This window comes from Miscanthus floridulus, chromosome 1 (assembly GCF_019320115.1).
Source record: "Miscanthus floridulus cultivar M001 chromosome 1, ASM1932011v1, whole genome shotgun sequence".
In the NCBI taxonomy this organism is placed as follows: domain Eukaryota; kingdom Viridiplantae; phylum Streptophyta; class Magnoliopsida; order Poales; family Poaceae; genus Miscanthus; species Miscanthus floridulus.
In genome coordinates, this window is record NC_089580.1 from 2,746,406 (window position 1) to 2,757,338 (window position 10,933).

The following is a 10,933-nucleotide window of genomic DNA, read 5'->3' on the forward strand; positions in this document are numbered from 1 at the left end:
CAAGTCCATTCTACAACTTTGGTTTCAAAAGCTTGTGAAGTGTTACATAACATTTATTCAAATAGAGCTGTAAACATTGATGGTTACTACTTAGGCCCCGTTCGGCTGGCAGAATTTTGGCTGAAACTGACTGAAAAACACTGTTCTGACTGAATTGTTGTGAGAGAAAAATACTATTCCGGCTGAAAAAAGAAACCGAACAAGCCGAACATGGGGTAAGCCTAGGAAAATCAAGTGTTGGATTTTCAGAGTTCTTCAAATTTGAGGTTGTATTTTGAAGCAAACCAAAATTTCATCTTTCCTTTGTCCAAAACTAAAATACATGTCCCACACATAAATTTCATATTTCCACATTATTAAGTGCTTAAGTAAAAATGATTAAATAAACAACCCCCAACATAGTATCAATCAACAATTCATTCATTCTTGGTTTTACAAAGACCTCTCCCTTTGAGAATTTGCATAAGTTCCATTACTAGAAGTTGATTAAACAAACTTTTCAGGTTATTTGGTTAGTTAGCTAGGGTTACATGCATTTCATACTATGAACAATTTTCACAAACATACTCAAACTACTTAAATCATCATCATCAGATGTGGTAAAGCATAACTATATGTTAACATAAGAAACACACATGTAGGCATAATGAATGTATTAGAATATGATACTCTAATTATGCGTAGCAGCCTTCATATGTTGGAAAGGATAATGCGAGTACGATACAAGCTTGCACAATATCAATAACAACGTAGACGAATCTCGTAGAAAGCCCTAGATGATGATGTTGAAGCAACCACAATAAGAGATTAGGATTTTTTTTGCAAAATCGACTGCAAATTCTATAAACACAACTCCAAAAGGATACAAGTGATTGTCGCCCTCTCACAACCCTACTTCTCCCTCTAGGACTCTTTGATTCTTGCCCAATACAATAATCTAGTGCAACATAAGGTCTAGTGTAATCCTCTTGAGCGCTCCTAATTTCTCCTTACAAGCTTGTATGAGACCCTTGTATTGGCTTGGTTGATGCCTGCAACAAACGATCAAAACCCCTTATCCAAAAATTCCAACTTTTTAAAATTTTGTCTAAAAAGGACTTGTGTGGTGATGTGACATGTAGATATACACGGAGGTTAGTGAGGTAGAACTCATAATTAAACCTAATTTAATTATGAGCTGGCCCTAGGTCATGCTTTGCACATAGTATATATATCCTAAGGGATTTGAATTTCCTTGCATCTTTTAATTGTTTTTAGCTAGATCTATTTTTCTTAAAACCCTACTTATTTATATACATATATTTATGTACATAGCACTACTACTATACACATTAATAGACGGACAAAATTGTTTTCCGGAGATGGGTTGATCACCCGCCTCACGTTAGAGGCCATTGTTAATTGGAGGTAATAAGTGGATGCCCGCCTCTATAAATACAAAAATAACAAAAAAAACAGCCCCTGGGCACGGCTAGTGCGCCCGCCCACCACAGTTGTGCCGAATCCATCATCGCTGCACCAAATCCTCTCCCGTCCATGCGCGCCCCAGCCACCTGCTGCTGTCACTAAAGACACCTCTTACTCCACTCACCACGATGCATATTCATGTCCTCGCGTCTCCACCTTTGTTCCTCAAGATGGCCACCACTGCATCTTGCACCAGATCCTTCTCCTACTTCTGCTTCAAGACGGACCCATAAGACGAGCAAACGGATATGGAGCAAACACATCTTTCTCCTTCTTCACCAGAGACACCACATCAACGAAGGAGAGGTGCAGGGTGGTGGATCTTGGCACGATGGGGGCGGTGGAGCCCCTTAGATCATTTATGGAGACAGTAGAACAATGGCCCCGTTCGCTTCGCTGAAAAAAATAAGGCGAAACACTGTTCCGACTGATTTGTTGTGAGAGAAAAGCACTGTTTCGGCTGAAAAGTATGGATTATAAGACAAGCAAACAGGGCCAATATGTCCGCCAATGTAAATAAAATAAATTGTCTCCTAAAAGGATTTTTGTAGTAGTGTAGATAAGTAAGTTTATATGTGAGTATACATTTGTATATGTGTGAGCTTTTGTATAGAAAAGATGAAAATATGAAAGGAGAAAGAGCCCTTAGCCCAGCCAACGAAGCCGACCTACCTGGTCCAACCTGTCATCCCTCTCCTCTCTTCTCCCTTTCTAAATGTTGACACATAGGCCCCATTGAAATGACGGTTTGATGGCTAGAGGGGGGTTGAATAGCCTATTTAAAAACTACAAAGACACACAAGTATTAGTAACAAGGGGGCCTAAATAACAACTACAATAACCTAGTCCAGTAGGCCTAAGCAAGAGCACTCCTACACAAGTCTAGTGAGAAAGAGCAAAACAACTAGCTACAACACTAGATCTAGGCAACTACACAAGCAATTGTATAACACAAGTAAAGAGCAAGTGTAGAGTGGGAAAACCACAAATAGAGGATGACACAAAGAATTATCCGCATGGTTTTGTGACTTGCTGGTCACCTACTCTACGTTGAGGTGTGTCCAAAGATCACCTCTCCTCTACAAGGTCAATGATCCCTCAAGGTCTGCTCCAACATGAGCACTTGTGTATTAACCGGTCAATCATGAGGTACACCAACAAGTCTTGTGTAACACCCTAAAATTTGCATCATTTCAAAATAGGCGAAATTGATTTATTTATGACATTATGTGTGCATTCAACATAGAGAAATAATATTTTTATGAAATTAAAATAAAATATAAGGATAGATACATGTTGATGCATTCATGCTGCTGCATTTTCATTTTTGTGATGATTGGTTTTGACCAAAACTGAAAAGGAATTCAAAATCTTTTGAAAATGGTTTTGGAAAATCACTTCTGAAAATAAAAAGGCAAAGGAATTTTCCTACCCTCCCCTCTCTTTTCGGCCTGGTGGCCCAGCCACCCCAGCCCGGCCCTGCCTCCATCCTTTCCTCTTCCCGCAGGTCCGCGCGCCACCCTCTTGGGCCGGCCCAGCCGAGCGGCTGCAGCCCAAGCTGCGCCCCAGCTCCCTCCCTCTCTTCCTCCCTTTGTCTCGCTGACGCGCGGGGCCCACCTGTCGGCGCTTCCTCCTACCTGGCGCCGGCCTCAAGTCCTCAACTGGATGAGCACGGAGCGGGACGGAAGTCCATCCGGGTTCATCCCGCGCCTCGCCCTTGGATTTCGCAGAGTTGGGCGCTTCCCCAGAGCGCCTATAAGAGCCGTCGCCCCCCCCCCCTTCGCCTTTCCTTTCCCATCTACGAGCAGCCGCCTTGCCCAGAGCTCACAGCGCCACCGGCAAATCTAGCTCGCAGTCGCCGACGTCGCTTCCGCCGTTGGGAGACTCTGCGCCATCTCCGGTTCATTGACGCTCTTCATTACGAGGTTAAGAACATTTATAGCCCCTCTAACTGCTCTCTACCGCTCTCTGGACCCCGTTAACCCTCGCCGAACTTCGCAGGGAGGCGCCGTCCGCCATTCCTAGCCGCTCACCGTCTCTGATTCGCCTCCGTCCTCGTTTAATCTGCGGTGAGAATCCTCATTTCCCCCTATTTCATCCCGTGCTAATTTCGAGACTAATCGTGGCCTCTAGGGCCAGTTTCACCGTGCCGGCGAGTTCTCCTCGCCGCTGGCCATGGCTGCCACCGCGCTGGTCCTTTCTCCGGCCGCATTAAAGCCCTAGGAGAGCTTGTATGGCACTCCGATTTGTACCTGTACCCTCGGTTCTTCAAACCGTGGCCTATAAGGCCTCATTTCATGTGCGCCGGCAAGGTTTCGCCGCCGGCCATGGCTGCGCCGCCACGGAGCCCTGTTTCGGCCGGCCACCCTTGAGGCTTTTCCTTTTGTACCATTAAAAAAGATGGCCTTTTCCTACGGGCCACTAAAAAGTTCGGACTTACTTAGGTGTTATGACACTTTATTTCTTTGCCCCTCAAGCCATTCCGTCCATTTTCACTGATAACGGTGTGTAACGACGAGGAGAAAAGACCGAAGTGCCCTCAGTCAAGGGAGGATGAGTGAAATTGCCGTTTGTCCTGTGTGCCACTCCCTGACCACGCAGCGTCAAATTTCCTTATATCATGAAATATACCTTTATAATATAGGATATCGCAAAAAAAAAAAGTACTGCTTTTCAACCCATAGTTTCTATGAGTAATAACTATTTTCTCTTTCTCTCTCCAACTTTATCTTTTTCTCCAATGGGAGTGCGACACGAGCTCCCTAAAAACTGGTGGTTTCTCCCCAATGGCGATTTCATGGTTTTCTTGGTGCATTGGGTCAAGAGTAGACCTGATTTCTTCGTGAAGAAACCATTTCTATGATTTTTGCTCTTTCTTTATTAATTACGTTGCCATGTCAGCATTTTACCTACGTGGCAAGTCATTTAATGAGGATAGAAACCATCATCAATGCATCATTGAGATTGCTCTTATACTTTATAGGTTGAGGTTTTTTAGTTGGATTGGTAAATTGGTTGAAAATAATGACCTGAACTCAACTCGATGTACCGGCAAATCGGATTGGGTCGAGTTTTTATCCGACAAGTTGGGTTGGCCGGATTGGTTCGAGTTTTTATGAGATGGGTTGAGTTGACCGATCGAGTGACCCATAACCAGGTCTAATTTCATTGGTTGTAGGTACGGTAATGTGGTACCTGTTGCACGGGAAGGCAAACCGAGATTTGTTTGGTTCAGTTTTTTAGTGCCTTGCGGCCGGGCGGGAAGCGATAACGTCGTGATCGGTTACAGGCCGTCATCTGATAACGTCGTGATCGGTTACAGGCCGAAGCAACCAAACAAGAAGCAACGAGACCCATTACCGTTGTTAACTGATTACAGGCCATGAAGGCCGAACCAAACAGCACCTTAAATCAAATGATCGTGTAACAGTGTTCATGAGAAGCGTGACCTGTTTCCCGAATGTACTAGTGTTTTTCTATATATTTAAATAAATTTAAAAATATTTTCTCATGAACGAGTGAGATACTACTCCGCAGTGGCGGATGCACGATGCGGGATAAGGGGGGCTAAAACAATGGAGATGTTGATTTGCATGAAGATTTAATGGTGAAATCAAGTTTTGCTACAGTGATTAGGATTGAAATCAAGAAATTTGCTACAGTGATTAGCTACCGCGCGACAACAACGGCCATCAGCCAAAAACCATTACTTTACTCAGAAGTCTGTGCTACTAGTAGACTTGTATTGTACGCGCTGATTTTTACGTCACGATGACGCGGAGGTGCCGATGGTTCCTCTAGCCTTGAAATCGAAGATTAACTGAAGTGTTATGATCGATAAACTGATACCGTGTTCCTGGTAGTTTTAGCTTCCTTATCTTCGAACGTTTGATTGTGACAAAATTTTGTATTTAGATTCGTGGACTCTGAAAGTATAAAATATTACAAACACAAAATCGTAAGATGCTATGGCCCCGTTCGCTTCGCTAAAAAAACAAGTCGAAATACTGTTCCGGCTGATTTGTTGGGAGAGAAAAACATTGTTTCGACTGAAAAAGATGGATTAGAAGAGAAGCGAACATGACCTATATAGAACGTAAGTGATCTATTTTCAATTTTACTAAGCTATAAGATGTTTTTATAAATGGTACTGTATATTTATTTATTTAGGTTTCTTTCGGTACCAAGATGGCAAGACCCATCGTTCCCTGAATCCCCTGTATGGCTGTACTCTCACACTCATCATCACAGGGAAAAAGAAAGAAAGGCAGAATAGAAGAGAAAGAAAACCATCCGGTTTGTCTTCTCCAGCTTCCACTGTCCACTCCACTGCAGTGCAGCACTTCTACAAAAAAAAAAAACACTGTCAAGCATAGGGCTGCACAGCATATTCCCCCAGCCGGCCAGCCCCCACACGGCCCCAGCATCAGATATCAGATTAAAAAAAGCGTCTTGATCTGCATGATCAGGGAGTGGCACACAGGGCAAACGGCAATTTCACTCATCCTCCCTTGATCGAGGACACTTCGGTCTTTTCTCCTCGCTGTTACACACCGTTACCAGCGAAAATGGACGAAATGGCTTGAGGGGCAAAGAAATAAAATGTCATGGCACCTAGGTAAGTCCGAACTTTTCAGTGACCTGTAGGAAAAAGGCCATCTTTTTTAATGGTACAAAGGGAAAAGCCTCGCCACCCTTCCCCTCTCTCTCGCCGATCTAATCTGAACCATCCATAGTAGATCCGATGGACAAGATTCGTCCATACCCCTTCGCGTGGCTAATTTGTTAAATAGGTCCTTAGGTTTTTCTTATTTATGAGCGTAGTCCTCGTCAGATTCAAAATGATGAATTTTGATTTATTTTATTATGAAAATAGTTCGCGTTATTTACGGTTTTGCCATCCAGAGCCATTTTCATCATATTTCACCCGTTTTAGATCCGATGTGATCCATTCAAGTTACGTTAGGTTCGCAATTAAGTAATCTACATATTTATTACACTGTTAATCATCTTTTCAACTTTTAGAATTTATGGTTAGATTTAATCTATTAAACTACTATAGGAAATCTTGGTTAACTCATAACTTTCACGTTTGAGCTTCGATTTTCGTGATCTTCATGTCTGTGTACAGTGAGACATAGATTCGTTTTTTAAACCTTTTATATTGTTTTATCTCTTTTGATATACTGTTCTAATCTATAGTCTTTGTTGCTATGCATGATTGCTCGTGGATGCTTGTATGTTGATCGAGTATAGACGGTGAGCAATTTGCGGGTGATCAGGAGTACTACTTTGACGACCAGGACCAGCAGGGAAACTTTGAGCAAGGCAAGTATAGCATGGGGTCTCCTTGTCCTATTCACCATTTAATTATTTAGTCATGTGCATGTGTCTAATTTGATACCCGTAAGGATCTCCTAGTTATTGTTACCTTGTACCTTGATTACCGATGGGTTATACCAGCATATGGGTAACTGCTAGCGCTCAAATTAACTATACATGATCTGAATGATGATTAATGGTTCTATGGAACGAATGGTAAAACTTGCTCTTAGCAACTGGACGATAGGGCGAGAGAGCAATTAGCTTTTGTATAAGATGCTCTTGGCCCTCCCTAATGACTTATTTGTTGGTAAAAGCTGGGACATACAGTACAACCGGGGGTGCCACATGGCTCTGGCTTTAGCTCAATAGCAGGACCTTTCCTAGTTTGTTAGTAGTTATCCAAAAGGGCACAAATGGGGCCTGCCGAGCTGAGTATAGTGTGGCCTCTGTACCTATGCGTATAGCCTACGCGGAAAGTGTCATTCGGAAGGGGACTCTATATTCCCTTACCAGGAAAACCTAGCGGCTACTAATTTGTTAGAAAAATCTTTGAAAGGCTTCATAGTAAACCCTGCAGACCTCCCTAGGAAGGGGTTAAGAGATTAGCTATCTCGGGCGAAAGGGTAAATTATGGCTCGCGGTGAAAGTGTACAAACTATGCAGAGTCTTAAAACTGGTATATCAGCCATGCTCACGGACACGAGCGGCTCAAAAAACTGACAGAATAGTTGCTCACTTGATGATGATGTTATTAATGATAATAATTCTAATGATGACTATTACACATGTTTATGATCATGTAAGGCTGGACGAAAAACTCGAAGCTCGTTAGCTCGCTCGGCTCGTTATGATAACGAGCCGAGCTGAGCCAAGATTTTAGCTCGTTAGCTATAACGAGCCAACTCGAGCCAGCTCGCGAGCCGCTCGCGAGCTAAACGAGCCAAGCTTCCAGAAAAAAATATCAAAACTTGTATTAGTTTTTGTATTACTTCATGTCTTACACTTTATAATTGACTGGTAACTGGTCTAGACCCTATAAATTGACTGGTAACTGGTCTAGATGTATTTCTTTTGTATTATTATTATTCTTAAACTTTAGATAAATGCAAATATTATATTTTGTGTATTTTTTATCCCTGGCTCGCGAGCTTAACGAGCCAGCTCGAGCTTTTAACGAGCCGAGCCGAGCTGGCTTTCTGGCTCGTTAGGATAACGAGCCGAGCTGAGCTAGCTCGTTATCTTAACGAGCCAGAACGAGCCGAGCCCAAACGAGCCGAGCTGGCTCGTTATCCAGCCTTATGATCATGTGGTTTAATTGGGGCTTAAGCACATTTTAATGCTAATATAGCGCTAAAACTTTGACTTATTAAAATGCAAACCGCAGTAAACCAGTGTCAGCCTCCTGAGCTTCATAAACCCATGTTATTCTTGTTGAGCACGAAATGCTCTTATGCTTGTTTATTTTCATTATTTGGATAAAAATTCTGGATAGGTAACATATGGCAATGGTTATGAGGACTACCCTGAGGATTACTAGACTTGTGGTTCACCAGTCGATGTCCCTATGGAGTTGAAGGCTCTCTTGGAGAGTAGTTATCTAGTTCTTCCGCTTTCATGATAGACTTATATTATTGTAATGAATTATTATTCATGATGTAATAAACACTGTGATGATACTTTGTAATTTGTTAGCTTATGTGTGCGACTGATCTCTAGGAGCACATAAGATTTATGCATCTTATTTTATCTTTAAAATCGGGCGTGACATCTTGTATCCACTAAAGTTGCTATTCGCCTCTCTGGCGAGGATGGGAACAAGAGCCCCTCAGAAACCCTCCTTCGGAGCATCTCATAATCTTCAAAGGAGATTTTCAAGAAGTCTTTTTTTTAACTTTTCATGGAATCTTCCTACCTCCAAGCCCTCTAGGTAGCAGTAACGAGAATCATGCTGTGAACACAACCACTAGTGCCACTAGATGACTCTCAAAGCAAATTTGTCTCTACTATACAAATGTGAGTGGATGTGTTTGTTGAGATCCAATGTGTGTGGATCTCAATAGAGGGTACCATGAGAGCCAACTTGCTCGACCACATCGTTTATTTTCAAGCCCACTCAAGAAACTAGCCGCTTAGTGGGCTGGTTGCATACTCGCTAGAGAGCTCTCATGGTACCACCGGAGCTCCCAACGACGGTTATCTCAATGACTCTTTTAAACTAGTCGTTAAACACTCTAAGCTCTGAAGACCACCGAACAATTTCAACCGAGACGAGATGAACTGAAATTTGGAGCTCAACCTCAGATCATGTGAGTGCAATCCCAACCAGATTCACTGAAAAAGATTAAACCTTTCTCGCGAATTTCAGAAAATCAGGAAAGCTTCCAAAGAGGGGAAATTTTGGCGAAATCCAAATTCGTGATGCTTGTGGGAAGAATTTGTTAGGGGGGCATCCTACGATTGCTCAACTATGTCATCACATCAATATCCCCCAAGAAACAAATCACAGCAAAATGTGAGCAACCGTGTAGGGGGGGGGGGGGGGGTGGCTTTCGGGCTAGGTACCCCCAAACAATAATCTAACTTGCACGAGGCATTCTAGCTTCAACAAGTGTATTACTCTTAGAACTTTTAAAAAATAAGCAACGGGATCATAGTAATATTCTCAGTTCACCTACTGTTCAATACCAAATTAAATGTATTTGAGTTACTCTTCTCAACAAGTGTAGTTTGAATTTAACTTTTCCTTCAAAGATCTTTAACAAAAAGTTACTGATTACCAACACAATGATGTGATTTATGTCTCACTGCAGTATTCAAAATTCTAGTATTAGCGAAAGAGTTCACAATGATCCGTCAGGAACCCACGGGGAACTGACATACTAGACCATATAAGGCCTAGAACTTTATGGCATTTACAAGCATGAGGGTGATATTCATGTAAGAAGACACAGTGGTGCACCCATTGATCGCCTCCTTCCCCACCGGCGACGAGACGGCTGCTTCACCAGCATCATGAAACCAGTCGAAGCACTGCATTGGAATAAAATCGACCTCGATCTGTAATTTGCCATGGCGTAAATCATGGTTCATCGAGTTTCAGTGCTTTCTAAATTTTCTCAATGCGATTGTGGACTGTCCTGAAATATAAGAAATTAAAACGATCTTTACACAAAATAAGGAGTTTGGTAAAATGCCGTGTTACCCCTCGCTAAATAGAAGGGAGTGAGTAGTTTGGTTATTGTTTTTCTAGTTTAAAAGGAATCTTTATTTATTTATTATTTTCTGCCATGAAATAGAGAGAAAATGTACGGTGTACTTAGAAGGAAAGAGGTGTTCGGTACTAAAGATAGAGGGGAGAGAGGAGCATCTCCCAGAGCTTTTCTAAATCCCACTCTTTAAATTATCATTTGAAGAGTCATTAGTATAAAATCATTTTCTATATCTTTTCACTCTCCACAGTTTTTCTATATCTTGTGTGCAATCTAGAGAGTCATTCTTGTCTTCTATTTTTGGCTAGCGAAAAACCCGGAACAGAAGAAGGCTATATTTGGATAACCATTTAGAGAAGCTGTTGGAGGATTATTTTTCACCAAGATATCTATTCCTAACATTTAGGAAGGATAAATACCTTCTGTTTTGATACAAATTTTGAACCTTCCATTCCTTATATTTCAAAACGAAGGAAGTAGATCATTGAGATAAATTTTGTAGAGATAAGATAGTTAGGTTGGTTTGCTAACGCATCATATTGTCGTACTCCCTCCATTTTTTAGATGTCGCATTAGCTTTGTCCTAAGTCAAACATTTGTATAGTATATGAGAAATACTTTCATAATATATAATTCATATGTTTTGAAACTATAAAGATTTTTTTTCAAATAATTGGCCAAAATAGTAATGTTTGACTTAGGACAAAGCTAGTGTGACATGCAAAAAAAACAGAGAGAGTATATAGGAGTATAATATGTGCCTACCAAACTATTTCCTCGGTCCTGTAGTATAGAACATTCTGGCATTTGAAATTTATCCTTCGATACAAGGGATTTGGGGAACAAAAGATAATATTTATTAAATAGAAACACTTGATTTATTACTTGCCATATTTTTATGTAAGGAAACTGAAAGTCCACCCTTTAATCAT

At 41.6% G+C, this 10,933-nt stretch overlaps 1 long non-coding RNA gene across 1 annotated transcript; it reads left to right on the plus strand.

Annotated features, from left to right (window-relative positions):
* Positions 1–3,254: 3,254 nt before the first annotated feature.
* Positions 3,255–8,488, plus strand: LOC136471074 (uncharacterized). The gene is made up of 4 exons (XR_010761918.1): positions 3,255–3,392; positions 3,469–3,536; positions 6,724–6,795; positions 8,285–8,488. It is a non-coding gene; the product is annotated as an uncharacterized lncRNA (long non-coding RNA).
* The last annotated feature ends 2,445 nt before the right edge of the window (positions 8,489–10,933 follow it).